The 25,170-nt window shown below is 44.2% G+C and overlaps 1 long non-coding RNA gene across 1 annotated transcript in view; it reads right to left on the bottom strand.

The window, feature by feature from the left end:
* Positions 1-4,224: 4,224 nt before the first annotated feature.
* LOC115289795 overlaps positions 4,225-25,170 on the bottom strand; it is an 88,705-nt gene continuing 67,759 nt past the window's right edge. The window contains exon 4 of the long non-coding RNA XR_003907810.1: positions 4,225-4,532. This is a non-coding gene — a long non-coding RNA (uncharacterized LOC115289795). The remainder of the gene's footprint in view (positions 4,533-25,170) is intronic.

The raw sequence follows: 25,170 nt of genomic DNA, 5'->3' as shown, positions 1-25,170 counted from the left end.
GAGTTGGATCTGGTCCATAGGCCTTAGTTTGCTGCACCTGGTTTTAAGGTACACTGCCCCTTTGGTAAGAAGGTCCCTACAACCAGGGCACCTGGGTGGTTCAGTCGGTTAAGTGTCTGACTCTTGACTGCAGCTCAGGTCATGATCTTGAGGTCATGGGATGGAACCTCGTGTCAGATCTGCACTGACAGTGCAGAGCCTGCTGGGGATTCTCTCTCCTTCTCTCTCTGCCCCTCCTCTGTGCTCTCTTTTTCTCCCTCAATCAAAATAAATAAATAAATAAGCATTTTTAAAAAGTGTCACTACAACCTATAGGCTTCCAGAAAACGTACTGACACTTTTCTAAAGCACTTTCCCATTTAATTAATTATTTTAGGTAGAGTCCAAGCCCAATGTGAGGCCTAAACTCACGACCCTGAGATCAGGATTTGCATGCTTTGCTGACTCAGCCAGCCAGGCATCCCTAAAGCCCTTTCCTATCTAAAATGTGCTCTGAGGGGCACCTGGGTGGCTCAGTCGGTTGAGCTTCCGACTTTGGCTCAGGTCATGATCTCCCAGTCCACGAGTTCCAGCCTTGCATCAGGCTCTGTGCTGACAGCTCAGAGCCTGGAGCCTGCTTCAGATTCTGTGTCTCTCTTTTTCTCTACCCCTCCCCACTTACATGCTGTCTCTCTCTCTCTCAAAAATAAACAAACATTAAAAAAATTAAAAATAAATAAAATAAAATATGCTCTGGGACCCACACTAACAGGCAATTCTCAGGAGGCCAGCTGGGTATCCTAGAATTCACCTCAATTCTGATACTGTTTAACTGGGGACAGCGTCAGATTCCACAGACTGAGGGTTTGGTCCTGCAAGACCACCCCCCACCTCACCCTCACACTTGAGGCGCCAGTTACAAGTCTAGGTGGTCACCTGTGCTTCTGATCCCCTGGAGACAGACTGGAGATTCTGCCAAGCCCTCCTTAGCCTTGTGACACCAGTCTAATCAGCTATATATCAGAGGTTCCCTAAACTCCCTGCTCGGGTTTGATTAATTTGCTAGTGAGGCACACAGAACTTAGAGAAACACTTCACTCACTAGATTACCAGTTTATTATGAAAAGAAAAACTCAGGAACAGCCAGATGGAGGAGGAGAAAAGGGTGTGGCACCTCTCCGCTATTCAACGGGCCACTGTCCCCAAACCCCCACAGGTTCACCAACCCAGAAACTCTCTGAACCCCAAACTATTGAGAATTATATGGAAGCTTTATTACTAAGGCATGATCAATCACCAACTCCATTTTCAGCCCCTTCTCAAGAGAACAGTAGTGGGAGCTGGAAATTCCAAGTTTCTAATCATGGCTTGGTGTTTCCATTCAGGAGCCTGCCTCGCATCACCTCATTAAAACAAAATTCTTCCCCCCCCCTTCACCCAGGAAGTCACAAGGGTTTCAGGAGCTCTGTGTCAGGAATGGGGGGCAGAGACCAATATATATTTTCTATTATTTCACCCTATGAGTTAATTTGGTTCTGCCAGATTATGAGCTCTCTGATGTTAAAGACTGTTTTATTCTTTTTTTCTGTTCACTGCAAGGTGTACCTTGCACCATGCTGTGTATACAGATTCTGAATAGATGTTTGTTATGATGAGTTGGGTTGATGTAAATTGCCACAATGATTTGCTACCTCAGGGAGTTTAACAGTTGTTATTCCCATTGTACAGAAGAGAAAACAGAGTCACAAAGAGTTAGGTGACTGTTTATCTAGAGGGTTTTGCAGAGCAGAATTTGGACCCTATCTTTGAGCCACTGTGCAGCTGAGGCAGGACAGGCCAGTCCCCAACTGGGCTCATTCAAGAGCCCCACAGGGGCAAGCTGATCTTCTTTGTCCTATTTGGTCAAATATGTGACCTTATAATTGTCTAAAAATAGAACGTACCTCCTTTCATCCTGCCCTGCCCTTTTATGTGAAGTGAAGCTGGAGGCAAGGAGTCATTTATAGAAGCCAAGATGTCTAGGCAACGGAGCTGACTCCTCTAAGCCTCAGAGAGTTTACAGGGTTTGTATCTTCCTGCAGTGCGGTGGCAGGTGTCCATCTTCTCCACCAGAGAACCCCAAGCCCAGGAGAATTTAGTCCTTTGCACTAAAGCAAGCGCCATGGCTACAGACCCCAGGGGCTGGGCTTCCCAGCGGGTCCAGACGCCACATGGCGCCCGGGCAGATGTGAGGCATGGCGCATGACCTCGACTTCTTTGAGGTGGTGGTTGTTTTGTTTTTTCTTAAATAGAAGGTTCTGTCTCCCCCTCAACAATTGGGCTGTCATCTGTCACTCTGCAAAGCTGAAGTAAGGCTCCTATCTGAAGTAACATTCCTCTCCCCTTGTAATTTACGATCTTTCTCCTCCTTTGGGCTTGGAAACCGGTTAACCAAACTTGGTTAACACCTGGCAAGGGAGAGAAAACTTTTCCTATACCAACTTAGGTCTAGTAGTCAGGGGTCTGCAAATTAACTGAGAGCAGGCCGATTAACAGGAGAGAAGAAAACAAATTTTATTCCCATGCATGTGGGAACATTCAGATGAACACTGAACAGCTAGAAAGGGGCTTATATACCAACTTAACAGGGAAAAGGATGTCTATGGAGTGAACAAATGGGACCTTTTATAGGGGAGATAAGTGGCCTTTTAGGGAAACAAATGGAAGGTAGGACAGTTTGCAATAGTGTTTATTTGTGCAACTTCTCATCAAGAGTGACAGGTCTTCTTCTGCGGGGAGGGGCTATGGCAACTTCACTCTCCCAAGGTTCTGTCTTTGGGTCAGGTAAGGGAAGCACAAAAGGGCTTCTTTCCGCATCTGCTGCATTTCAAATGCCTTCAGTTTAAAATAATCTTCCCCCCCCAACTCTGTGGAGCCCAGTGAGTCCCCCACAAAGGGAAAAGGAGCTGTGAGTGAGGGTGAAAGAAATACATGAGCTTCAGTCACGTTTTGGTGACCCTACAGAGTCATTAAAAAAAAGCTTTGGGCTGCCTGCGTGGCTCAGTTTGTTAGGAGCCCGACTCTTGATTTCAGCTCAGGTCATGATATCATGGTTTGTTAGTTCGAGCCCCACATGGGGCTCTGCACTGGCATCCCAGGGCCTGCTTGGGATTTTCTCTCTCTCTGTCCCCTCCCTTGTTCACAGTCTCTCTCTCTCTCTCTCTCTCTCTTTCTCTCTCTCAAAATAAATAAATAAAACAAAAAGAAAAGAGAGACAATATCTTATAAAAAAGTTTTGATTCTTAGCTGTCCTGGTTGCCAGGTTGCTGAGGAATAGACACGGGAGGCATCTGTACAGAGACCATTTCCAGGGGCCAATCCTTTGAGTCCAGGTGTTTAGAACTAGAATAGGTCTCCCATCAGCTCCAAGGAAGACGTGGAAGATTGGCAGTGCTGTGACCTCTGAGGGGTCCTGGGAGGGTCAAGTCCTAAAATTACACCATTAGGGCTTCATTCCTTAGATTGAAGTTTTCCCCGTCCTCCAGGCAGTAACAGGTGAGTGTTCTCGCTCTCAAAATGACAAAAAATCATAAAGACAAAAAGTGTATACAAGGGTATCCGGGGAAAATAAGTCCCCTCCCATCTCTATGCTGCATCCCTGTCCCAAGAGTGACTAGTTTCTAAGTGTGTGTGTGTCTTTATTTTTACTCAAATGATAAAACACCACACACATTGTTCTGCACCTTATTTCCATTTTCGCTTCAAACAATACGCATTTGAAACCAGTTCATATCAGTACTTAAAAATCGTTTCTTGTTACAGATACAATGGTATTTCATCCCATGGAAGTGGTGGTATTTATTTAAGCAGCCTCCTGGTGATGTTGTTCCTCTTGTGGCTGCAAATGGCATTAAAATGACTAGCCTGGCACAGAAGGTGTTGCCCACGTGTCTAAAACACTCCAGGAAGAATGGATTCTAAGAAGTGAAATTGCTGGCTGAAGGGTATGAGAACTCTTTCTGTTGAAAAACGGAGTGTCATGGGGTGCCTGCGTGGCTCAGTCGGTTGGGTCTCCGGCTTCGGCTCAGGTCACGATCTCATGGTTTGTGAGTTCAAGCCCCATGTCATGCTTTGTGCTGACAGCTCAGAGCCTGGAGCCTGCTTCAGATTCTGTGTCTCCCTCTCTCTCTGACCTCCCTTGCTTGTGCTGTCTCTGTCTCTCAAAAATAAATATAAAAAAAAAGAAAAGAAAAGAAAAATGGAGTGTCAGGTACGCAGCTGAGGTGGGCAGACTAGAAAGCTGTTTGAATACAGTCTCCTGAGGATTTATCTTCGGCTGGGTGGAAACAGCCTACACAAACTTCCCTCTACAAGACAGTTTGGATTACCACACAATAGGCTTTCAAAAAATGTGTGGAATTCGTTGAAACAGAACAGTGCCGGAGGAATCCCAAGTGCTTTGTCTGTAAGGGAAAGAGGGGCGGATTTGCAGTCTTCAGCCCCAGATCCAGCCTGACTGCAAGCTTCAGCCCCCCAGGGCTCTCACTGGTTCCACCTGGGCCTCCAGCCTTTCGCTAAAAAAAAAAAAAAAAAAATATTTATTTCTTTAAGTAATCTCTGCACCCAATGTGGGGCTCAAACTCAGGTCATGAGTTGCACGTTCCTCCAAATGAGCCAGCCAGGCGCTCCCCGCCTCTCATTTCCTCATCTTCTCCTCTCCTGGTTCCACTTCTTTCCCCTCCCTGATGAGCCCCTACTTGTGAACCGCTATTTCAAGGGCGTGTAAATGCCTTCAACTCTAATCACTTTTTCCTTCTGTGCTGCCTCTTCTAAACACCCTGAACTTTGTACTCTCTCCCCTCATTTCTCCGGGATATAGAGCAATGGTTGAAAAGCCTCAGGCTTGGGGAGACCACAGATCTGAGGCCGTCAGGCGCAGCTGAGTGCATGGCTTGGCCTGACAGCCCTCCCCCGTTTCTCTGCAGCTCCTTCTTCCTTGCCCTCCTTCTCGTGTCTCCGAGTCCACTGCGCAGGCCACGCCCACTCCTCCATCTGGGCTAGGGGGTTTTCCTCCTTCTCATTTCCCCAGGGTTCCCTTTCCTATATATCTTCAGCTACTTCCTCCTCACTTATTCTTTCTTCACAGTTTACAAACTTGGCACCTAGTAGATGCTCAGTTAATCTTGCTGAGGTCAGATTTATTCAAGACTAACTCATGAATGACAGGCACATGTGACACTTTTATACAATATGGTCTAGTGTCCTCAGCGTTTCTCATTCAACACACTGTTTCTGAGATGCTGTTTCATGTATTAACATTTTATGCCTTTTTAATTTAATTTTTTAAATGTTTTACTTTTTAAAAATGTTTCTCTTATTCATTTATTTTTGAGAGAGACAGAGAGAGAGAGGGAGAGAGCGAGCGAGCAGGGGAGGGGCAGAGTGAGAGGGGAAAAAAGGATACCAACCAGGCTCCACACTGTCAGTACAGAGCCAGACATAGGGCTCGAACTCACAAATCATGAGATCATGACCAAGCCAAAATCAAGAGTTGAACACTTAACTGACTGAGCCACCCAGACGCCCCTTAAATGTTGGTTTTTGAGAGAAAGAGAGAGAGGAGGAGAGGGAGAGGGAGAGAGGGAGACAGAGAGACAGAGAGAGAGAAAGAGAGGAAGAAAACACTCACAAGCAGGGGAGGGGAAACAAGAGAGGATAGAGGATCCAAGTGGGCTCGGTACTGACAACAGAGAACCTGATGCAGGGTTCAAACTCATGAACTGTGATATCATGACCTGAGCTGAAGTCAGACACTTAACTGAGTGAGCAACCCAGGAGCACCCATTTTGTTCCTTTTTAAAAAAAAATATTTTTTTTATTGAAGTATAGTTGACACACAATGTCACATTAGTTTCAGATGTATTTTGTTCCTTTTTAATGCGGAGTAGTATTCCATTGTATGGATATACCATAATCTATTTCTGTTAAAGGACAGCTGGGTTATTTCCAGGTTTTGGCTCATAGGAGTATGGTAGCTGTAAACATTTGGCCACAAATCTTCTTATGGGTAAATAGTTTCATTTATCTTTGATAAATGTCTAGGAGTAGAATTGCTGGATCACAGAGTAGGTGTTATTTAACATTATAAGAAACTACCAAACTGTTTCCCACAGTGGTTTATGTCATTTTACATTCCCATGAGGAGTTATGAGAAATTCTAGTTGCTCTACATCTTTGCTAACACTTGTTACTGTTAGTCTTTTAAGTTTTAGTCATTCTAGTGGCTAAAGTGATACATATCATTGTGGTTTTAATTCGTTCTTCTCTGATGACTAACGGTACTGTATACCCTTTAGTGTGCTTACTGGCCATCTGTAAATCTTTCCTTGTGAAGTGTCGGTTCAAGTCTTTTTATTATTTCTCATTGTGCTCCCTCCCTCCTTCCCTTCATCCTTTCCTCCCTTCCATAGGCTCCACACCTCATGCAGAGCCCAACATGGGGTTTAAACATGACCCTGAGATCAACACTTGAGATGAGAGCAAGAGTCGGACGCTTAACCAACTGAGCCACCCAGGCACCTCATCTTATTGTGTGTCCTTAAATTGATGTATGAATTCTTTATATAATCTGGATACAGGCCTTTCATCAGAATGTGAGTTATAAATATACAGTAGGATATAGACATAACCTAGTCTGTGGCTTGCTTTTTCAATTTCTTAATGATATCTTCTAATGAACAGAAGTTTTAATTGTGATGAAGTCCAATTTATCAATTTTTATTTTACTGCTGAGTCATCCCTAAGAAATTTTTACGTAGCCCAAGAGCAGGCAGATTTTCTTGTATGCTTTCTTCTAGACACTTTATAGTTTAAGCTTTTCCCTGTAGGTCCATAAACTGTCTCAAATTAATTTTTATGTCTAATAGTAAGTTACTTTCCCACCTATATATTTACCCAATTGGTATAGTGCAATTTGTTGAAAAAGTTTCCTTTCCTTTTGAATTGCTTTGGGCCCTCTGTCAAAAATCAATGATCTGCATCCCATTTTGGAGTTTACTTCTGTTTTTTTAAGTTTATTTATTTATTTTGAGACAGAGAGAGACAGCACAAGTGGGGGAGGGGCAGAGAGAGTGAGGGTGAGAGAGAGAATCCCAAGCAGGCTTTGCACTGTCAATGTAGAGCCTGATGTGGGGCTCAAACCCCAAAGCTAAGAAATCATAACCTGAGCAGAAACCAAGAGTTGGATGCTTAACCAACTGAGTCACCCCGGTGCCCCTCTATTTAGCTTTTTAAAAATACTTTTCATTTCAGGGGTGCATGGCTGGCTCAGTCAGTAGAGAATACGACTCTTGATCTCAATGTTAGAAGTTCAAGTTCCACATTGAATACAGAGATTGCTCAAAATCTGTTAAAAAAATAGTTTCCATTTCTCTGCTAAGATTTTCCATTTGTTTGTTCATTATATTTGCCTATTCCTTTATATCCTTGAACATATTCATAATAGCTGTTTTAAAGTCATTGGCTGCGGGGCACATGGATGGCTCAATCAGTTAAACATCTGACTCCGGCTCAGGTCATGATCTCACAGTTCATGGGTTCACGCCTGCACTGGGCTCTGTGCTCTCAGCTCAGAGCCTGTTGCCTGCTTCAGATTCTGTGTCTCCCTCTCTCTCTGCCCCTCCCCTTTCATGCTCTGTCTCTCAAAAATGAAGAAACATAAAATTTTTTAAAAATATTATTGGCTGCTATGCTAATTACCAATTGATTGCCCCTTAGTGCTAAATCAAACCTTCATGAGCTGCACTATGATAATGAACAAGACCCTTTAAGTATTTCTCTTTTGCAGTAACTACAATGTTCATTTTTGTCAGCAGCGGAAGCTGGAGGGACTTAGTAGGAGGAAAGAGCTTCTCCCAGTTCCACTGCTTCTGTTTTTGTTTACTTGCTATTGTTGCATGACTGCTAGCTTCATGTGCAAAGCACAGAGTCCCTCGGCAACCTTGCAGGCCTGGCTCCGGCCCACCAGCTATGTCACTACAGTGCTCCTGATGTCAACAACATGAGTACCAAGCCTTAGGTTGCCCCGACAGCAAGTGGGTTCCCTACATCCTGACTCCCTCTGTGTATCCATCTTCTGGCCTTGGCCTACCTGTATCTCAGATGGTTGCTTCCCACAGCCCTCCTGACACAGACATCATACAATCCAGCAATCACATTGCCCTGATGCTAAGTTGGTCCCCAATGCCTGGACTCCCTCTGCACTCCTACTCACCAGCTCTGCCCAACTGAGCCCTACAGGCAAGGATTCTCTACTTTCCCATCCAATGTAGACCAGATATGACCTGGGCAGCCCAGAGAGCGTTTCCATTCTTCGATGGATTAAAACTAGATTTGAATCTTGACCTTGGAAAGGATCTCCCTCTCTTTCTTAGCCCTTCTTCCTCAGAACTAGGTTATTCCTTAGACTCCCCCAACCCCTTACCTGTATAGTTTCTCTGCTGTTTAAATTTATAATTCCTTTTTTAAGTTTTTTTGTGTTTATTTATTATTAAGACAGAAACAGAGCATGAGCAGGGGAGGGGCAGAGAGAGAGGGAGACACAGAATCCGAAGTAGGCTCCAGGCTCTGAGCTGTCAGCACAGAGCCTGACGTGGGGCTCGAACTCACAAATTATGAGATCATGACCTGAGCTGAAGTCAGATGCTGAACCAACTGAGCCACCCAGGCGCCCCTAAGTTTATAATTCTTTACATTAAACATTCTCTGTTCTAATTACTGTTTTCTGTCACCTGATCAGACCCTGGACCAATTTCATTATCTCTGTCACCTGGAGGTCTATTTCTATGGACTGATTTGCCTCTGAATTATGGTTCACATTTCCTTCTTTGAACACATGGTAATTTTTGTTGTCAGCTGAATGCTGTATATGGGAGACCAGGATATTGAAGCATTTGGAAGTCATGTCATATCAAAGGATTGGAAAAAGTAGAGATGTTTGTTCTAAAGAAGATGTAGGTGGGTTGCAATGGGCATCTTCATATTGGAGAGTGACCACTGCAGAGGTCAATGAAAGGAAAGGAAAGCAGTGTAAGTATCAGCATAGATATTGGAAAGAATTCTCTGTGCATCAGAACTTTTATTCTGATTACCTGAAGATTCGGTGGTGGTGGGAGGTAGAGTGTGGGTCACTGCACTGAGGATTTGTGTATCCCTGTGGCTAGAGGAAAGGTTGCAGTGCACCTCTTCAGAGTTTTATGGCAAAAGCATAGGCTTTGCAGTTAGTCAGGTTTGAGGTGGGTTCCAGTTTTACTACCTACAGCAAGTCACTTAACCTCTCTGTGTCTCAGTTTCTTCATCTATAAACAAAGATGATACTACCTATCTCTAAGGGTTATCGTAAGGATTAAAAGAGAAAGCCTCAGCCTTCCTTGTCCTGACTGTAACCAGCACCCCGATCCTCCTACAAATATCTATGATTCTGGGTTCAGTTGCGCCTTTGGGGCCTCCAGCAACCTCTCACCTGATGAAGTTAGTTACCTATTCCATCCCCCTCTCCTGACTTCTCCAAATGTCACTGCCTGCTCAACTTCTTCGATGGCACAGGAAAAAAATAAAAAAGACAAAATTTTCTCAACTTAAGCTCTTACTTACCCAACCCCTTCAATTTCATAGGTAAATCCTTCTGTGGCCTCCAACTTCCCAAACATCCTCCTTCTAGACCCCTACAATGTGCTCTGTGTACCTATCTGTGGCTGTATATATGTTATTTTAATCTTTTAAACCATCTTACAATCAATATATGTGATGTAGATTGAATGATTGTGTCCCCCGCGCTCCCCGCCTAATTCATATGTTGAAATCCTAACCCCCAAGGTGACGGTATTAAGTGGTGAGGCCTCTGAGAGATGGTCAAGCCAAAGGGTGGAGCCCGCGTGAATGAGACCCCAGAGAGCTCTTTTGTCCCTTCTGCCATGTGAGGTCACAGCAAGAGGACAGTCATCTATGAACAAGGAAGCAGACTGACCAAATCTGTCTTGACCTTGGACTTCCCAACCTCCAGAACAGTGAGAAATAAATTTTTGTTGCGTATAAGCTACCCAGGCTATGGATTTCTATTACAGCAGCGCATATATGTTTATAGTGGAAACATTTGGGAAATGAAAAGGGTATAAGTTAGAAGTTACAGTTCTCTTCCCTCATCCAGCCAGTGCAGACCAGGAGAGAACCATCTTAATTATCCTGTGTTATTTTTCCAAGAAATAGATGCACAGGCAAGTATGTGCACACATACGCACCTGCCACATAATTATCTTTTTTGTTTTCATGGAATGGGAGCTTGCTCTCCAGACTGTTGCATCCAGGGCTTTCTACACTTCACGTGTCTTGTACATCTTTGCAGATCAGTACATAAAGGAAGATCTCATTCTTTTCAGCAGCCGCTTAGTGTTCCCCAATGTAGATGTACCAAATCCTCTCTTGCTGGACATTCAGTTTGGTGTGGTGTGTTATCTTTCGTCATGGGTGTCCAGGACTGTGTTTTCAACCTAACTGGGGAGGACAGGAGCTGCATTTCATTTTTGGTTATATATCCAGCAACCAGCTCTGCCCTTGGCATGTTGTAAAAGCAGTGAACCAAGTTCTATTCCATAGGATTGTTCCTACAAAGGGCTGGCCCAAGATCCTTCCCCAAGGGCACCACCAGCAAAGAGGAGTCTCCCCGAAATTAATATATTACTTAATCCTCATCTGGTTCAGCTGGCAGGTTTACACTGGCAGAGCAGGCTTCCTCTAGCTCACCATGGAAATGGAGTCTCAGAAGACCCCTCTCCTGGGGACCCCAACCCCTCCCCATGGCCCGTGGTCATCTGTCCTCTATTCTCTCCTTTGGGGAACCAGTGCTCAGTGGACTCTCAGGCATCACTGTGTCCTCTTGATAGTCAGTCCTGCTCCTCCTAGCATCACCTCCTGGGAGGAGGCGGCAGTTCATTTTCCCCTGAATTCAAGCCCCTGGCACAGATAAACCCCTGGGAAGCATTTACTGAAGCTCCCAGGCCTTTCTCTGCATGAATATTTAACACTTCTGCAGTAAACTAGATTGTTAAGGCAAGGAAGAGGAGTTGTCTGTGCCACACTGCTACATGCTGGCAAGGATCTGCGGTGTGAAGGTGGTGAGGATGCGCCTCTCTCCCTTCCAACCCAATGCAGAACTTGTGTCCCTCGCCCGAGCACCCCACCTCCCCTGGCGGTTTGAGTGGGTGGCTGCCGTCACCAGGCCAGCAGTATTCCTACTCCCTGGGCCACCTTTAGGGTGCTCCAGAAGGTCATCTTGGATTTCTGCTTTGTCATTTTAGTCCCTGCCTCTGCTTCTTTAAAAAAATTTTTTTAAATGTTTATTTATTTTTGAAGGAGAGAAAGAGACAGAGCGTGAGCTGGGGAGGGGCAGAGAGAGAGAGGGAGACACAGAATCTGAAGCAGGCTCCGGGCTCTGAGCTGTCAGCACAGAGCCTGATGCGGGGCTTGAATCCACAAGCTGTGAGATCATGACCTGAGCCAAAGTCGGACGCCCAACAGACTGAGCCCCCCAGGTGCCCCACCTTGCCTCTGCTTCTATCCCCGTCATGAATACACAGCCCACGTCTGAGGTCCTCTCATCCAGCCACCTTCTACAGAAGAGGGAATGAGGCCCAGGGAGATGAAGGAACTGCTCAAGGTCACCTGGATAGCAGGTATGAACACTCACGTAGGGACCCAGACTCACAGCAATAGGCCTTGTTGACCCCACTGACCTCAAGCAGAAAGGGTCAGCCTGCTGCTGCTTTTCTCTCCCTCCCCTGAGCCCAGGATGATGGGAACAGCTAGAACTTACATAAAACTTCCTGTGTGCCAGGTCCTGCTGGAAGTGCTTTACATATGTTCATTTACTTTATAACTCAACACCCTATGAATTATATTGCATATTTTACAGATGAAAAAACTGAGGCCTAGACAGGTTAGGCAATCGGCCCAAGGTCACACAGCGACAGAGCTGAGATTCAAGCCCAGGCTATACGGCTTCCAAATCTAAGTCCTTAACTTTTGCACCATCTCTCCACCCCCCTCAAAATAACAAACTCTGGTAGGCTCTATTTTGAGTGTATATGCAATAGTTCATTTAATCCTCATCACACTGCTATGAAGAAGAAAATACTCTTACTGAACCCATTTTATAAGCCTCTTGAGGGCTTAGAGAGGCCAGGTAAATTGGTGAAGGTCACTCAGCTAGTAGAGTCAGGAGTGAAGGAAACCAGAATATGCCACTCCCAAATATGCCACTTTGGCAGAAGGATTATTTTGAGTTGAAGGCAATTAAGAAACAACAGATGCAGAAAAAACAAAAAAGCTGTCTGCCCTCCCCCATCTGGCTGAAAGCAGGATATTAGTTTCCACTTGTAAACGTGTCTTCGTCTTTCATACAAGGAAGAGGAGGACATCTCTTAGATTCTTAATCACCAGAGACAACTCTAGACTCTTATCAGCCCAAGGCACCAACAGTAACCCACAGGAGCCCCTGGGGAGCTCAGTTGGCTGAGTGTCCACTTTGGCTCCAGTCACGATCTCAAAGTTTGTGAGTTCGAGCCCCGCATCAAGCTCTGTGCTGACCGCTCAGAGCCTGGAGCCTGCTTCGGATTCTGTGTCTCCCTCTCTCTTTCTCTGCCACTTCTCTATGTGTGCTCTCTCTCTTTCAAAAATAAATAAATAAACTTAAAAAAAAATCTACATAAGAAACTTTACTAAAATAAGATAAAAATAACTCCTCTTCTATTGGCTTCCTCCCATATATTTACCTTCCTACAGTTTGTCACCCCTAAAAGCCTGAACCCCCCTTTTTTGCCATGTCACTTCTCTACAAATGTATAATTTGTTAACATGCTATATAAGCCCCAGTTCCAACCATCCCTTTGAGTTACTTGTCACTGAGCTTCCCCCATGTATATATACATTTTATATGAATTAATAAACTTTTTTTTTCTGGTTAAACTGTCTTTTATCAGTTTGATTTCTAGGGCTCCAACCATAGAACCTAGGATAGAGAAAAGATTTTTCTTCCCTTATATACTAAACTCAGACCTATCAACTGCAAGGCTAGACCTCATACTGTCTCATAAAAGATGCTCAACAAATGGAGAATGAGTGAATGAATGGCCCTGTATTAGTCTACTCAGGTCATCAAAATCAAATGACTTAAACATAAATCTTTAATGTAAGTTAATTTTTTCACAGTTCTGGAGGCCGAGAAGTCCAAGGTCAATGTACTGGCTGATTCAGTTCCTGGGAGAGCTCCCTTTAGAGCTTGCGGACAGCAGCCATCTTACTGTGTCCTCACACGTGGAGACAGAACCCTCTGGTATTTCTTCCTCTTCTTATAAGGGCACTGGCTTTATTGGATTAGGGTCCATCCTTATGACCTCACTGAACCTTAATTACCTTGTAAAGGCTTTATTTAGAAAGAGGACACAATTCAGTACCTAGTAGGCCCTTTTTCTTTCCTCTGGGGGGAAAAGTAATAATGATAAAATAACAAGAAAACTCATGTCAACCTATGGGCATTGAGAATGGTTGTTGGGTCCTTTCCTTGGCTGGTCATGGGAAACCACCAAAATGGAGAAAAATACCAGTTTCCATGAGTGTGGTTTCTGGACACAGTGAGGCCTTGGCCCATGGCCATAATAGGCTTTGGGTGAGGGGAAACACAGAAGGAAGACGAGTTGCCAGAGAAAATGAAATGATCGTGGACTAATACTGTGCGAATGATTATGCTGTTGTGCCCCATCTGTCTGTACACTTTTCACATCAGGAGATCTGTCCTCAGCTCTCCTTTTCCAAGTGGGGAGCATGTCTCAGCCCTGAGACAGTCACCTGCACGATCCAGTGAGTGTCGTACCCAGATCCAGCCAGAATCCAGCATCTTTGTTCTTTGCACCCAGGCATGCTACAGGGAGGCTGAGATTCTCTGAAGTCGGTGTATTATCAAAACTAGTCTTATGATTATGGAATCATAATTTCCTTTAGTAGAAAGGAATAATTTACCTAAAATTATACATGGGTCCTGCTGGAGGAGAAAACTGGCTACATAAGGCAGTCAGAAACATTTGCACAGTAACAATCTTTTTATTTTATTAAAAATTTGGGGGGGCACCTGGGTGACTCAGTCAGTTAAGTGTCTGGCTTCAGTTCAGGTCATGATCTCACAGTTCATGGGTTCGAGCTTTGCATCGGGCTCTATGCTGACAGCTAGCTCAGAGCCTGGAGCCTGTCTTTGGATTTTGTGTCTCCCTCTTTCTCTGACCCTCCCTTCCTCTCTCTCTCTCAAAAATAAATAAAACATTAAAAAAATTTTTTTGAGAGAGAGAATAAGTGGAGGGGAGGGAGGGGGGGGAGAGAAAGAGAGAGAGAGAGAGAGAGAGAGAGAGAGAGAGAGAGAGAGGGAGGGAGAGAGAGGGAGAGAGATAGAGAGAATATGAATGAATCCCAAGCAGGCTCCAAGCTCAGTGCAGAGTCCAACATAGGGATCAGTTCCACGACCCTGGGATCATGATCTGATCTGAAATCAAGAGTCAGGATGCTTAACTGACTGAGCCACCCAGGTACCCCATAACCAATCTTTTTTAAAGGCACATATATTTTTAAAAGGTAATTCTTGAAGAAATAATTATTTGTAACATTTCCTGCAGAGCAGCCAGGGTTTGCTGGAATAACTTCCAGATCCAGAGGAAGCAATAGTGGATAAAACCACGAAAAGAGTGGATACTTTGCATCCCAAATCCCAGGCACTTAGAGCTCATTTCCTAGAGTGCCTAGGTGACTCAGTCAATTAATCATTGTACTCTTAATTTTGGCTCAGTCATGATCTCATAGTGGAGAGATCAAGCCTCACGTAAGGCTCCATGCTGAATGTGGAGTCTGCTTAAGGTTTCTCTCTCCTTCTTCCTCTGCCCCTCCCCCTGCTTGCATGCACATGCTCTTAAATAAATAAATTGCTGATATTAAAAAAAAGAGAATGGAAAAAAAAAGAACTCCTTTCCTAGCTCACTTGTGGGAACTCCCAGCATTTAGAAGCCCACAAGGGAATCATAGCTGATGATTTGAAGGGGTAGGAATGGGCTTCAGACAGAGAACAGAAGCTAGAGTCCAGAAGAGGCCGCAAACAGGCATAGCACCTTCACTGAACCAGGAAGAAGGAAGGGAGGAAGCTGGGAAAGTGAACCAGGAAGTGGAGCTAGACACCCTAAGAATTTTTGGTCTACCCTGGGGTGATGAATAACTCAAAGGCAGTGGTGAGAACTTGGACTTATACAACATCTTAGCAAAAGGACAATAAATTTGTAGTAAAGTGGCAAGACAAAGGACTTTGAGCTTCTAGGGGTGACAGATTTCAGGAAGGTAAACATATGGGGGGAACTAATGGAACATAAGGGCTGGTCAGTAAAATTCATTATGTCAGTTCCTCTGGTGCCATCTCTAGACTGATAAGGGTCTAGAATTATCTTAGTGATAAACATCTGTTCTTCCTGGAAGAGAGAGGAGGGGAATACCTTTACAAATTTATGTCCTACTTTTAGGCAAAAAGCAGGAGGACAGAGAGTTTTTCTTGTATCTACTTCTTCTCAGTTTCCTTCAGCTCAAAATAATCCCAGGGTCAAAATGGCATTTTTTGGGGTGGCATATTCTATTATCTTTCCATAGCAATGTTGGGACTGAATTGCACATCTTCTGAGTCCCCAGTCTTGTATTGTGGCCCTGTATCATTGATTGCTGGAGGCACAAATGGAGTAACTACTCTATGTGGACAAGTGGTTTTATCCCATGAATGAGGACCAGAAGAGAGAAGCTGCCATTCAGAAGCAAACTCTTTCCAGAGCGCCGGGAGGGACGGCAGCCGAGGGAGCCATCACTTCTCAGCAACTGTGTGGGAAGGTACGGGATAGAACAGGTCACACTGTCCAGTAGAATACACTGCAGGCTGTGATTAAAAATTTTGTAGTACACACATTTTAAAAAGTAAAAAGATACAAGGAAGTTTTTTTAAGTTTATATTTTAGATGAGTGAGTGAGTGAGTGAGAGAGAGAGAGAGAGAGAGAGAATATGCACACAGGGAGGGGAGGGGCACATAGAGAGGGAGAGAGAGAGAGAGAGAGAGAGAGAGAGAGAATCCCAAGCAGGCTCCACACTGCCAGAGCAGAGCCTGATGCAGGGCTCGAACTCACAAACTGTGAAATCATGACCCGAGCTGTAGACAGATGCTTAACTGACTGAGCCACCCAGGCTCCCCAATTTTTTATAGTAATAAATATATTATTTATTTTAGCTCAATATATCCAAACTATCATTTCAACATGTGACTGATATAAAAAAAATTACAGAGTAGGGGTGCCTGAGTGGCTCAGTCAGTTAAGTGCCCAACTTCAGCTGGACACTTTCGCTCAAGTTATGATCTCACAGTCCCTGAGTTTGAGCCCCATGTCAGGCTCTGTGGTGACAACTCAGAGCCTGGATCCTGCTTCATATTCTGTGTCTCCCTCTCTCTCTGCCCCTCCCCTGCTCACGTTCTCTCTCTCTCAAAAATAAATATACATTAAAAAAAATAAAAACAATTTGCTGAGGAGATATATATATTTTTGTCTCATCTTTGAAATTTTACATGTATTTTACATGTGAAGCCCATCTCAACTTGAACTAGCCACGTTTCAAGTGCTCAGTAGCCGCACGTGGGTAGCAGCTAACATATCGGGCAGCAGAGGAACAGTAAGAGGCCACCATCGTCTTACCCAGTAATACCAGTACCAGTGCCCTGCTGTCGTGTCTGAAAGTGCACCACGGGCTACTCTTATGCTGGAAGCATCATCTCCAGAAGGCCCCACTGACCTGCAGATGTGTCATGTAGGACGGCTGAAACATCGATCCAATGGACTCTGCCAGCAGCACACCACACACTCAGAGCCACAATGACTTCGAAGTAGAGAAAGGTCTGTTACGACATTTTTGGCCCTACCCTCAGTTATCTAGGAAGGACTAGGTCCTTAAATGAAATGCTTTCCTTTTCAATTCTCTAAGCGCAACTGGCTGCTGTGAAAGCTCCATGCTTGTGGTTCAGTAAAGTCATCTTCTGCCATCTTAACTGAGCAGTCTTGGATTGCTGGCCAGGGCCTCTGCAGGATTATAACGTCCCAAACCCCACCTTCCTTTCTGGACCCTCTGCCTGCTTGCTCCCCAGCCTTATCCCATCACCAGCCTCTGAGGTTCTATTCCTGTAGGATTTTGCCATTAAACCCTTAAATGAGGGTCCAAGTCAGTTTGATCAGCCTGAGAACTAACGTAAGCCAGAAATCACAAATCAAGATGAAGACTAGAAAGGTGCTTCTTGAAAAGGCTCAGCTGCTCCAAGCAGCCTCATTTTCTCATTCATCTCTCTCTATCCCAAATGTAGGTTATCAGAGTTGTAAGAACTTACATTGTTTCCAAGGGATACAGTAAAGCTATTTTTGTATTGAATGAGTAGAAAAATGCCTCTGTAAACATTTTAATTTTTTTTAAGTTTATTTATTTAGAGAGAGAGAGTACATGTGTGTGGAGAGAGAGGGAGAGAATCCCAAGCTGTGATGGCAGCACAGAGCCTGACTCAGGGCTCGATGTCAGGAACCATGAGGTCATGACCTGAGCCAAAACCAAGAGAAGGATGCTTAACCAACTGAGCCACCCAGGTGCCCCAGAATTTTAATTTCTCTTAAATTAGCACTTGTGTAAAACAACAACAAAAGCAACCATAACAACAACAAAGCACAGATTTCACAGAGCCAGTGATACTAAAGTTTTGGGGTAGATCAGTAAAATTGTAATATAAAAAAATAACAAAAAAGAAACAATCAAAACCTTTTGATGACCAAAGACATGTTAAGAAAAAGATTCTAAAATGTGAAACTAAGGAAAAGGCATTATTACTATCTTTCCTTTTAGAACCATGCTGGTTGAATGTATAGGATGATATCGAGTTTTGTATCTAAATTAGTAAACTTCTGCAAACATTCTTTCTCTTAGCTGCTCTGAAGACTCCACTCTCTCCAATTCTCTCTTTCTTATTTTAGAGAGAGAAAGCATACATGGGCAGAGGGAGAGAGTGAGAGAATCTCAATCATGGGACTATAACCCACAACCCTGGGATCATGACCTGAGCTGAAATCAAGAGTCGGCCCTTAACCTACTGAGCCTCCCAGGTGCCTCTCCAATTCTCTTTGAACTAGACTTACCATACTTTTTTTTTTTTCATATTTTTAATTTATTTTTGAGAAACCGAGAGAGACAGTGTGAGCAGGGGAGGGTCAGAGAGAGAGGGAGACACAGAATCCAAAGCAGGCTCCAGGCTCTGAGCTAGCTGTCAGCACAGAGCCTGATGCGGGGCTTGAACTCACGAACCATGAGATCATGACCTGAGCCGAAGCTAGACACTCAACTGACTGAGCTGAGCCACCCAGGTGCCCCAAAACTAGCCTTACCATCTTGCTGGCTGCTTCATAATGAGTTAAATGTTTGACGTAGGCTCATTTTTTTAAATTTGCACAAGATTAATTTTTTAGCTTTTTGAAAATTATACTTTCTCAGTAGGATTGGCAAATTTTATTATGTTGAGTAAACTATATACCACATGCATAAACATTTATACAATCTACTATGTCCATAAAAGTAAAAATATTTAATAGCAAAGAGTTGGAAAGCTACAATGGGATGGGGTTTAGGACAGTATTTAAATGGGCAGTGTCATGGTTGTTGGTCCCTTGAAAGGTGGGTAATGAATGCAGAAAATCCTTCTGGTACTTACTTTTTAAAAACAGGTTTGTTGAGGTATAATTGACATTCAATGAATTGAATATATTTAAAGTGTTCAAATTGGTAAGTTGCCTGCTTATGCCCCCCTGAAGCCATTGATTGGGTTCTATATAGCACTTCAGTATATTCAATATTTTAAGTTGAAGGAGTTTGCAAAAATGGCAACTTTGTCCCCTGAAACGGGTCATAAAACCCTTATGTCAGGAGTGCCCCCCTATGCTGGAGGAAAGGGACATACTTGTCTCCAAAGGCAATGAAATGCCAAGAAAAATCCTAGCACACAGGCCTTGTTAAGTTTCGCCCAGTTTTCTACATTTAGCTCATTCTCTCTGACCTACTATATTCCTCCATGGGTGCCCCCTTTCCATCAAACTGCCTATAAAATCACTCAGGTCAGGGACGCCTGGGTGGCTCAGTCGGTTAAGCGTCTGATGTTGGTTGGCTCAGGTCACGATCTCCCTGTTTGTGAGCTTGGTTTGTGAACTTGTCCCGCGTTGGCCTCTGTGCTGACGGCTCAGAGCTTGGAGCCTCCTTTGGATTCTGTATTTCCCCCTCTCTCTCTGCTCCTCCCCTGATTGCGCTCTCACTCTCTCTCTCAAATAAATAAACATTAAAACATTTTTTGAATAAAAAAATACTCAGGTCTGTTTCTTTGGGTCTTCATTTCCTTATGAAGCCTCCAGTGTCATAACAAAACTTATACTAAATAAATTTGTATGCTTTTTTCCCTATTAATCTGTCCTTGTCAGTTAAGTTTTCAGACCAAGTCAGGGCCCCTATGAATATACAAGGAAAACTTTTTCCACCCCTACATCATCATAGTCAAGAAATGAACGTATACATTACCCTGCACATTTTATAAGCAACGGAGCTTGCAAAAGAGAGGGGTCATTTATTTTGAGAGGACCATGTATAAGGTGGATGCTGAGACACCTGAGTGGGAAGGGAATCCAGGATTGGATTGGGCACAACAGGTCAGATAAATCTGAATATTCATTCCATAATGAGCACCTACTGTTTACCAGGCCCTAAGGAAATTCTGGGAAGGAGGCTGAGCCCTCGAGTGCCTAGTGGCTCAGGACTCACCCAGCGGGAGGCCAGCCCTTGAGCCTTCTACCCACCTCCACCTCCCTTCCTCCTCGTTCCACAGTCTAAGAGGGTCACATATGGGGTAACTGACACTTCTGGAGGGTGAAAACATCTGTGGAAATGTCTCCTTTTCTAATAAAGAGGACACTTTCATCTCAGAAACAAGATGGAGATGGTATGCTTGTCTGGAAAAGCTGTCCCCAGGGACAGCTTCCCTACTCCTGAGCAAGTTTGTTCTAATAAAAATAGAGGCAGCAGTTATTGGACACATTAATTTCCCTAACAGATTGTCTTTGATCCCAGGGCTGGGTCTTCGCCGCTCTACCCAGAAGCCATCGTGCTGGCGCTGGGAGGCCTGGCTGTGAGCAGACAAGCCTGGGAAGAAGTGGGGAGGATGCCCAGAGTCGTGGAAGGCAGGATGGAGAATCCAGGGCACTTTCCTGGACCAGCCTGGGGTGGAGGAGGAGAAGGAGGTGTGGGGAACGAGGGAATGATTTCTGTGTAGTGATATTCTCAGTGGAAGCTGAGCAATCCCTGAGATCTTGCCGGATTGGTCCTACCTTCCTTTTGACAGGCTGCGTGAAAAGTGTTTCAGTTGCTGTTTCCTGAGCATATAAGCTGTTCGGAGAGAAGGCCTGTTGGTACCAGCCCCACCGGACTTCCGCTGAGGGTTACCAACGGATGAAGAGAACAGGGTGAGAACCCAGGGGCTGTGGTGCGTGGAGGGGAGAGGGGAGTGTTGGACATCTTGGGGGTCAGAGGTGGGCCTGTAATATGAGTGGAGGTGGGCAGTCCTGGAAGGCTGAAGTTTCAGGAATCCGGGTGTCCTTGGTGTTAAAATTTATATTGAAACCCTTAGAAAGCCAAAAAGATGACTGTGAAGGGATCTAGAATGTCATTGTAAGTTTTTTTTTTGTTCTTTTCTGAGTTCCTCTTACCTGCCTCAAAGCAGAGCTTTCCCATAAAAACCAGCTGTCATAAATCCTCTCCTCCAGGAGTCCGCCATCAGGGGTAAGAAATCACCCAGACAGACATTGTCACAAAGCTCTCATCTCCTATCTGTTTTCTTGAGGGCCTCTTTATCTTACCTAAAAGTCATTTGTTTTTTCATAAAGGTCCTTTCTCTTCATCCCTTCCCCTGTTAGGATGACATGTAAGCCCCAAATTCTAAACACCTCTTTGACTCACATTTTTCTATGAACTTCCACTTTCATATATGACTACAAATGTTTTGTTCTTCCTAATCTGTCACTTGCAAGTTTAATTTACAGGGTTCCAGTGGCTATACTTATGAGGGTAAATATCCCCCCCCCAATGATTGCATGTTCTTTTAAACATTTTATTTTTAAGTAATCTCTATACCCAACATGGGGCTTGAACCCACAACCCTAAGATCAAGAGTCACATGCTATGCTGACTGAGCCAACCAGGCACTCCTAGAGATTAATTTTTTAAAGATTTTTTTTAATGTTTATTTATTTTTGAGAGAGAGAGACACAGACTGTGAGTGGGAGAGGGGCAGAGAGAGAGGGAGACACAGAATCTGAAATAGGCTCCAGGCTCTGAGCTGTCAGGACAGAGCCCGATGTGGGCTCGAACTCACGTACTGCAAGATCATGACCTGAGCTGAAGTCTGATGCTTAACCAACTGAGCCACCCAGGTGCCCCTAGAGATTAATTTTTAAAGAGCATATACCATTGCTTGGCTTTGCTACTTACTATTAATTAAGGGCTCATATTCTGTGAATTTGTGTGTTAATCTGAAGATTTGTGTCCACTAGAGATGCATATGATTTATATATAGGAGAAAAGATAAGCCCAAAGTTTACCATTTTTGCCCTATGGTACATCATCAAATTTTGATATATAATGCAGCAATCTTATTCTAACACTTCTTTATTAAATTGTCTATAATGCCCAGGTTCATATTTTGAGGCAACTATAGATTCACATGCAATTGTAAGAAATAATAGAGTTTCCATGTAATCTTTACCTAGTTTCTCCCAATGGTAACATCTTGCAAAATTGGAGTAGACAGCCACAACCAGGATATTGACTCTGATGCAGTCAAGACACAGAACAAATCCATCAGCACAAAAAAATCCCTCATCTTGCCTTTTAAAATTTTTTCTTTAATGTGTGTGTGAGAAAGAGAGAGAGAGAGAGAGGGAATGCGTGTGTGCTTATGAGCAAGCAGGGGAGGGGCAGTGAAGGGGAGAGAATCCCAAGCAGTCTCCATGCTGTCAGTGTGGGGCCAACTCAGGTCTCAAACTCATGGACCATGAGATCATGACCTGAGCCGAAACTAAGAGTCACATGCTTAACTGACTGAACCAACCTGGCACCCCATCATCTTGCTTTTTTTTTTTTTTAAGTTTGTTTATTTATTTTGAGAGAGAGAGAGCACACGTGCGCAAGGGTAGAGAGAGAGGGAGAGACAAAGAGAACCCCAAGCAGGCTCTTCACTGTCAGAGCAGAAAGGACTCAAACTTACAAATCATGAGATCATGAGCCAAGATCCAGAGCCAGATGCTTAACCAACTGAGCCACCAGACACCCCTATCTTGCTTTTTTTATAGCCATACCCACCACTCCCCTCTCTACCTTGCCTGCCCTGCCTTCTAAATATTCTTTGAATCAACCTCACCCTCTTACCTCTTCCATCATTAATTAAAAACTTGAAATAAAATCTTTAGCCCATGTCCATTTTATATCTGAATGAATTCTGTTTTTAAATCTAAAGTTTTGAAAATTGCTTTGACACTGGGAAGACTCAAAGTTTTGAAGCTGGATGTTCAACACCTTTGGGGTCATTTCCTCTTTGGGGTTCCCCTTTCTCCATAGGCAGATCTAAGTCTGCCTTGTAACTAACCCTTGGGCTCCAGTTTGACTTCTTCCAAGAACTCAGCTTAGCCTTATCTCCCTGAGCAGAGCAGCCCCTACACTGCCCAACACTCAGATGGTGCTCATCAGTTGAAACACTTGTAGTCTCTCCTTTCTTCAACACACATAGTTCTTCTCTGGCTCATCACAAACTACCTTTTATTGTACTTTTCAGGGGCTAGCTTTCTAGTGGGCTGGACCAGAGTCTGTCCATCTCTGCTCCTTCCCAGCCCCAAGGTCTTGCTTGGCGAGGGCTTGACAAAAGAATCTCTATTTTCTTTCTTTTTTTAAAAAATAGCTTTTAAAGTTTATTTATTTATTTTGAGAGAGGCATAAAGAGTGCAAGGTGGGAGGTGCTGAGAGAGGGAGAGTGAGAACCACAAGCAGCTCTGGCAGATTCAGGGCAGATATTCCACAAAACATTGTCTTAAATGTGGGGCTTAAACCCGCAAAACTAGGAGATCATGACCTGAGCCAAAACGAAGAGTTAGACACTAACCAATGGAGCCACTCAGCTTCCCCAAGAAACTCTAATTTCTTTTATAGAATTTCAGGAGCAGGGAGGTGGAAAAACTGTCAGGTGTCCAGCGCCCTCAAAATATACACAGGAGACTGCCAGCCTGGAGCTGGCACAGGACCACCTGCGATCCAGATTATTCATCCTAGAAAGAGAACCAGCTATGTACATGAGCTTCCCACCACAGAAGGAAGGTTTCCAGGTGATCACCCAGCATTGCGCCTCCTCCTTGGTGTTGCTCCCACTCACAGTCAATGGTAAGTCAAAGTCACATCCTAGGTGAGGTCATCGAGGAGCAGAGAGACCATGTAGAAACAAAGAGGGGAGAGCAGGAGCAAGGCTCCCTAAGAGGTGGCAGGGAAAGCCTTGCTCCTAACCTTCCCAGTCCAGGCCACAGCGGGGCTTTGCCACACCATATTTTCTAGTGCCAGGATGCCTGTGAGATTGACAGCCCCACACACTCACCACTCAGAGTGGGTATCCATCACACGAGACCAAACATGTCTACTACATCTTGCCTATCTAGAATGAAGCTATCAGTGTCTATAAGAGCTTCCCTAACCATTCCAAATGCACAGACCTAAGATATAGAATGTTTGGGGCAGCAAGCATGGCAGGTTCTGGTCCAGAACCATTCCATGCCTGTTTGCAGCCCTGGCTGCTCTTGAAGAGACTCCACATGGAATTCTGAACGGATGGAGAGAGAATAAATAACAGACAAAGGCAACACTCCAAAGATGGTCATGGAGTGAGGAGAGCCTTCTGCTTTGAGAGAGCATTTTTCAAGAGATGCTGCACAGGGCTGTGGTGAATAGAGATTGTCCTTGTATGTACAATTTCAGACTCTTTAAACTGAGGTGATATCTTTTATGAGTGGAAGTTCAAATATAATTACATCTCTTTGATCTTATAAAGGAGTAAAATTTCCCACCCCTGAATGTATCTCTTTGCCATGTGGAATATTTTAGGCCGATTTTTTTTTAAGTTTATTTATTTATTTTGAGAGAACATGTACAAACAAAGGAGGGGCAGAGAGAGAGGGAGAGAGAGCGAATCCCAAGCAGGCTCTTAGCTGTCACTGCAGAGCCTGACGTGGGGTTGGATCTCACAAACCATGAGATCATGACCTGAGCTGAAATCAAGAGTCAGAGGCTTAACTACTGAGCCACCTAGGCACCTCTTAGGCTGATTAATTTTAAGAAATAGAAGGCTCAGGAAGAAACTTTGACTTTCCCTCTAACGGCCTAAAAGAATGTAGATGAAGGACCTGCTCCAGGAAGGGAACTAGCGCATAGATAACTATGTATATGTATATGAACTAGGGAGCTAGACAGGGAGGAACCTAGCAAAGTCTCTTTGTTACACTTCCTCTCTGTGTCCCACCATTTCTGGATGGCACAGCAAACATTTGTTTGCCAAATATTCTCTTTTACCTTCTGTGAATTGTTTTCCTTCCCTTTGAAGTCTGAGACCGACCCCCCACCCCCTTCTCTTTAGCTCTGGATGGGAGATAAGCCACATTTCCCTGACTGCCTGTGGGCCTCATATCCTTAGGGAGCCCTGGAATGTATGTAATTAAATATGATTGTTTCCTGTTAATCTCTCTCATGTCAATTTACTTCTTAGACCAGCCAAAAGAACCTTGAAGGCTGGAGGAAAATTTTTCTCCCCAACAATCTCTGATTTTTCAAATCGATTTTCCCAGCTCTCACTTGCCCTCATTAGCAGAAAATCCATTATCTTCCTCTAGAGGCTTCTGACTCAAATTATTACAAGTGCTGCTTGGTGTTGCTGTTGAAGGCAATTCTGCACGAACTATCAGATCTTGCCTGCTGCTGCAGGCCCACACTCTTGCTCCTGAGTT

Source organism: Suricata suricatta, chromosome 4 (assembly GCF_006229205.1).
Source record: "Suricata suricatta isolate VVHF042 chromosome 4, meerkat_22Aug2017_6uvM2_HiC, whole genome shotgun sequence".
Lineage (NCBI taxonomy): Eukaryota > Metazoa > Chordata > Mammalia > Carnivora > Herpestidae > Suricata > Suricata suricatta.
Note: the sequence above shows the minus strand (reverse complement) of the source record. Positions and strands in the feature narration are given on the sequence as shown.